Consider the following 6,867-nt stretch of genomic DNA (forward strand, 5'->3'; position numbering starts at 1 on the left):
CTTATTGAAATTGTGGTGTAAATTACATTAAAAACAAGGGATACAAAAATGAAAGAGGCATATACTTCCATGTTAGTTTTCCCTTAATTTCTCATGACATTTCGTTGATGAAAATTGCAAGCTCACCAAACAAGGCTTCACAGACCTCCAGATGAGAATGGCCTAAAGTCATGGTTGCTACATGCTATAGAAATGTAAAATATTTATCTATCCATAAAAATTTTAAATCCAAGATATTGAAATTCTCATTTCTAGGGGAAAAAAACTACCTACACGAGTTAAAGACAACCAAAGAACAAAGAGTTTAATTATGAAAAGATCAAGATCAAATGAAAAACCAAGTAATTAAACCAAAATTAAAAATGAAAGAACATAAAATGTTTTGTTGGCCTTGTGAAAATTGTTGGCCTCGTGTTTAATTTTGATGATAACTAACACTTGGAAGCTAATCATTTCAATTGAAAATTTTTGGATAGTGTAAAACTCAAGCAACACTCTACAAAACAGAGCGTTTGAACGGCCAGTCAAAGCATTTGAACAATAATAAGAAGAAAATGGGTGAAAATCAAACAGTACAAGACAAGTAACATTCAAATGATCAAAGAACATTCAAACACTTGAAGAAACATAAGGTCAACTTATGATGAAAAGCACATTTTCAACAATCACCTACCATTTTTTTTAGTGTTTGAAAAAAATAGAAGGTTGAGATTGATAGAAGGCACGCTGTCAAATGACATATTTTAATTTTTTTAACATTCATTTCAAAAAGAAAAAAAATTGTTGTTCAAACACATTCAACTGTCGCTCACAATCATTTGAATGGCTAAAGAAAAAGGGAAGCGATGAAGAATGAAGACCATCCAGATGGATAATCATAATGTCAAGCTAATCAACAAAAAAGACTATTTGAATGGACCAAGTTGCATTTTAATAGTGGAACTCAAAAGTGTTACAAATGACAATTTAGTTCAACAAACTTTGTTAGTGACCTACCACTAATTTTTTAATATTAATTTACTTATGTTGGAAGATAGGGCTCAAGCCCACATGACCAAGAAAGACCCACATATCCAAGTGTATTAGAAAATGGGTCGAGACTCATGCTTTCAAGAGATATAGAAGATGGGCTCAACACCACAGATCAAAGAGAAGGCCCATAGGCCCACATACAATTATGGTAGGATGGTAAATAAAGGGTCATCTCATAGAGATGACATTGATGTAATTAGATTAAAGTTCCAAGGTTAAAACCTTAAACCCTAAGTTCAAGGGTATTATTGTAAAATAGTAGTTTCATTAATCTATAAATAGAGCTTTATGGAGAGGGTTAAGACATCAAGTCCATAACCACTTCTTCCTCTAGTTTTCTCCCAATGAGTCATTTTCTCTTTTTCTCCATGAGCTAAATTCATAGAGTCCTGAAAATCAACATGGTATCAGAGCTTTCGATTTTCAGGACTGATAGTATGGTTACAAAGATCGCCAATCACCTTAGTTTTTAGAATTCTAAATCTCTTTTTCTTTCTCATTATTTTCTTCCCCAAACTATAGTTTTTTATTTTTTCAAAGTAAAAGGTTCAATTTTGTGTCGATGCCATCCTACATCTCCATCCTTCGTGTTGAGTTTATGGTTGAGACATTATTTCGTCAACAGTAATTCAACGATTTTTTGTCTCCATTCTTTTGGTGAGTAAGATTTTTCTCCGTCGAGAGTTTTTCGGTGCTATCTCTTATTTCAGAAAACTTCTATGCTGGTTTTCGAGTTATATGTTCGTGTTACAAACAGCGTTGCTCCGTTGCGACAAATTTGTTTACGTTTCTGGAGATCGAAGACAACTATTTTCTATTGATTTAATCCACTGAGCAACATTAGCATCCATAATTATTTTTCTACTGCATATTATCTTCCAGCCATCACATTCTCTGCTGGAAATATCAATTTCGAAAAGTCCTTCGATGACTCCTCTCCTTACGCCAGCTCCGTTGTGGTTGTTGGTCATTAACAACTGGATTGAATTTTTTGTTCCCAGAAAGCTCTCCTTGATTTATCTCTTCTCTGTCTAGAAAGTTGCCTTCCAAAGAGCTCTGATTTTTTTATCTGGTTGGCAGTAGGGAGGAAGATGACTATCGTTTTAAATTGTTTCCTAAGTTAGGAAACCGAATTGGATCCAGTGCATAACTAAGTTACCAATTTTGGACTGTTTCCGTCGAGAGGAAGAAGGACGCACTATTGTGATCGAAAAGTTTCCTTCTACTGCTGGATATCTTTGTAAAGATTTTCTGGAAACTCCTCTCCACTACTGTTGCCGATTAATTTGCTGGATTGATTGTTATTCGAAAAATTTCCCTTTGGTTTTCCGTTGTTCGGTCGGGAAGAAGATACTGTTGCAACATTAAAGTTTCCTAAGTTAGGAAACCTGTTCCAGCCCGCCTGGACGGGGTCGAGTTCACCCAATGAACCCTGCTCAGTTTTTTACCCATCTAACTGCTGTCGAGCAGCACCAGCATGACTGAGTTAACCCAGACCAACTCGGGCCAAGTCAACTTGGTCCGGGTCAACCTGACTCGGGCCACTTATATTTTCGGTATATGTGTCTGGACCAAAGTTTATACATATTTCTACTACCATTCGGATATATTGGGCTACAATTTGACTCGACGCAACTCGATAAAATTTTTCTCTGGCTGGATTATTATTTTTGAAAAATTGACAAATTATTCCTTGGGGGGGAGGGGGGGGGGGGGGGGGGGGGGGGGGTTAGTCCACAAAACGAAGATCTTCATCTTCATCTCATGCATCCACATGATCTTCATCTTCGAAATGGGTGTTAGTGTGGACAATTTTATGTCCACTGGAAAACAATTTCCAGTGATAGTACCCCCAAATGAGGAAAACGCAGAAAATAAGAGAATTAGTAACTTGTAAAGTATACTTAATTAAAATATAATACTTAAACATTAAATTAGGTAAAATAAACATTATTACTACACGAATAACTAATTTAATGTATAACTAAAATATATTAATGTACTAATTAATTTAATTATATATTATATTAGTTAAAGATCACTATTTATTGTACATTAATATAGTAATTACGTGAGTCAATTAACTGTGCACATGATTAATCATAAAAAATAACATAAACGAATATAATACATTTAAGTTATTAATTTATTGATAGTATATGGTGTTCATTAGCATAAAAAAGTCATGATTAAACAGGAAAAATCTATCAAATACTAACTTTAACACACTATATATTTTTACATATTATTAATTAAAAATATTTTTTTCATTAAATTTAAAACCATTGATTTTATTAATTATAAAAATGAGTTAATTAAACTTGGTGCTCAATTAAATTTTTCCTAACTTAGGAAAAATTGATGAACAGTGCTTCGTCTTCCTCTTCCCGGCGCCGAACAGTTCGGGAGATCAACTTCTTCTTCTCCCCTTCGCCTAAGCAGTATTCCGAGCTAACTCGGACTAGGTTGAGGTGGCTCGGGCAGAAAAGTTTTATTCGCAAGATGCCGTCGTCTTCGAACAACGCAGGGTTGTCTTCTCCGAACAACGCAGGGTTGTCTTCTCCGAACAACGCAGGGTTGTCTTCTCCGAACGACAACTCGGCAGGAGATCACAAAGAAAAGCGGCCATCGTCTTCTTCGGCAACGGCGCCAATAGCGTCAGAAGCTCTTTGTCAAATGGGGAAATCGATGCCTAATCGAAGTAGAAATTATGAAGTAGAAATTATGCAATTGATGCCCAAATGTCAAAATCTAAGAAAAACAAAATCGAACGAAATCGGAAGACCGAGAGAGGGCGAGTCTGAGAGAAGACCGAGAGACGGAGGCCGGAGAAGAGAGGGAGTAGAGATGGAGGCTGGAGAGGAGTGTCCGAGAGAAGAGAGGGAGCAGAGACGTCGGGGGTGCAGGGAGACGAGAGAGGGGGTGTGGGAGTGAGGGAGGAAAAAATGAAAATGAGGACGTGCGAGGAGAGAGAGGGGGAAAAAATGTCCCGGGTTTGAACTCCCGCGCATCCTTCATCTGGATGAATGGCAAAAAGGGTTGAAAACCACTTGAATTTTTTTATAACGTGGAGATGAAGGACCGCTTCATCCCCAACATCCAGATGAAATGTCATCTGCGCTCCACTAACGACTTCAACTGATGAAGGGTGTAATGCGGTTGATCTTCATCTCGAACTTCAAGTTGACTAACCCCCCCCTGTTAGTCAACATATTATTTGGTACAAATATTTACATTGGATTATTTCATGGTTCATTTTACAAAGATTATTTTGGTTCGTGTTATATGGGCCCAAACCCATTCCAGCTGTTGTTATTGTGTCTCTTTGGATGAGACATTATTATTTAAGAAGAGGTGGCTTCATACCATCATTTATTTGTCCCCGTAAAAAATATCAAATGTCAATGGTTAGAATTCAAAGACGGAGGAACTTAATACCCCCGTCAAAAATATCAAATGTCAATGGTTGGGGTTCCATGATGGAAGAACTTAATACCCCTGTAAAAAAATATCAAAAGCCAATGGTTTGGATTCCATGACGGATGGACTTATTACCCCCGTCAAAAATATCAAATGCCAATGGTTGGGATTCCATGACGGAGGAACTTAATACCCTGTTAAAAATATCAAATGTCAAAGGTTGGGACACCATGATGGAGGAACTTATTATTATATTTATGTTACTTCCCCCCATTAATATCATATATTGCTCTACTACTTGAGAGTCGTTGTCCTGTGCAAAGACATGGTGGTGGGGGTGGACTCTTTAGAGCAATGTCGATAGACATACTACCTACAAAAGATGGAGTGTGCCCTATATCTAGTATGAGTTAAGACTGGAGTATGGAGCAATGTCTTAGCGACTAGGAGTGATTTACTCTCTCTGATATTATGCCAGCTGGGCCTTATGAATAAGAGCACCAACATGAAGGGGAGTGTTGGAAGATGTGCCATTTTATACAAAAAAGATTTTATACATCATTTGTAGCAAGCTGGGAGTTCATGGTGTTCTCTCACCCCCAACTTGAGGGGGAGTGTTGGAAGATAGAGCCCAAGCCCACACGACCAACGTAGGCCCACATATCTGTGTATTAGAAGATGGGAGACCAAGGAAGACCCATGCTTCTAAGAGATATAGAAGATGGGGTCAAGGCCCACAGATCAAAGAGAAGGCCTATAGGCCCACATACAATGATGGCAGGATGGTGAATAAAGGGTCATCTTATAGTGATGACATTGATGTAATTAGATTAAAGTTCTAGGGTTAAAACCCTAAACCATAAGTTTAGGGGTATTATTGTAATACAATAGTTTTATTAATCTATAAATATAGCTTCCGAGGGAGGGTTAGGACATTAAGTCCATAACGTCTTCTTCCTCTGGTTTTCTCCCAATGAGTCCCTTTCTTTTTTTCTCCTTGAGCTAAATTCATAGAGTCCTGAAAATCAATAAGTTAGTTTTTCCTAATGAACAAAAGGCCCTTTGTAGGGCAAAATAGCCAACTTTTAACATTAGATTTTTATTTATTTAAGCAATTTTGTGCCCCGAGTCAGTGACCAAGTATTTCTTCATTGAATTTGAGCTCCCTCAAGCACTCACTAACACTTTGAAACGATTTGTGCCCTTCCTTTCATTTGAAGAAAAGAAGTTACACTCAAGGTTTCCAATAGAGCTAGTACACTTTATCTTGTTATATTTGAAATCTATTGATTGTACTTGGTTTTTTTTTTTTAACTAAAGTTGTTTTTTCATACTTAGAAATCAATCTAATTTGTTCAACATTTCATTTGGCCTTTGAGTTTTCAATATGTGACTCTCATTTGGGGCATTTACATAATGATTTCAGAAGAAGAAAAAACTCATATTTGAGTTAGGCCTCATTGAACTTTGACTTTGAAATCATAAATTGAGATAGAATTTGAGTTGCTATCTTGTTGTTAAGATTGCTTAGCCTTTTCTTGTTCCAATTTTTAGAATATCAACCTATTAAAAGGCAAATTTGTGCATCCCCTTTAAAGCAAGAATCCAGTGCATTACAAACCCACTCCATTAACTTGTATGAGTTGAATAGAAATGTATGTAAGTTGTAAATCACTTTGTGGGTCTATGATACCTAGTTGTCTATGGTAAGTCTTATTGAGGAGAATTACAATAATTTGAACTTTTGAGGTCATTTGATTAAAGGAGTCATTAAGCATTTATATAAGGGATATAATTCCAAGGTGTGTTTACCTTAGGAGTGTACACAACAACTTGAGTTTGGGTTGTAAGAAACTATAAATGCTTTGTGTGATTATGGTTTATGATTTACATTTCAATTAAGTATTCAATTGTTGTTATATTGGAGAGGTGTTAAAAATTCATTCTCTTGTTTACACTACATTTTTTATTTTGGCCACTAACATAGGAAAGTGTTTTCCAGTAGACTTTTCTATGATTAATCATGTTTTATGTCCCTAACGGACAATATTCTATTTGATTGATCAATCTGGTGGGATGATGGATCATTTCATGTAAAATTTTCTTGCTTAGAAAGTATTAATCAAAAAATCCAAATGGGATATTAGATCATGCATTATAGCATGATACGACCATGTTCTTGATGATAGATTAATTTACTATGGTTGATCGATCATACTTTATTGTCTCTTCCTACACTCTCTTGGATGATCGATCATTCTAGTGTCAGTTCAATTAAATTGACTTTAAAAGCATGAGAATAATTTTGTCTAAGTGCTCTAACATGTTCTAAGGAATGTTTATGTTGTTCTTAAACATGTTTATATGCAAAGTATGACCTAAGCTCCATATGCACTATTATACTCAAAAAAGGGA

This window comes from Aristolochia californica, unplaced genomic scaffold (assembly GCF_029961685.1).
Source record: "Aristolochia californica isolate CCGP_79_NKW_82.1479 unplaced genomic scaffold, dmAriCali1.0.hap1 SCAF_3, whole genome shotgun sequence".
NCBI lineage: Eukaryota > Viridiplantae > Streptophyta > Magnoliopsida > Piperales > Aristolochiaceae > Aristolochia > Aristolochia californica.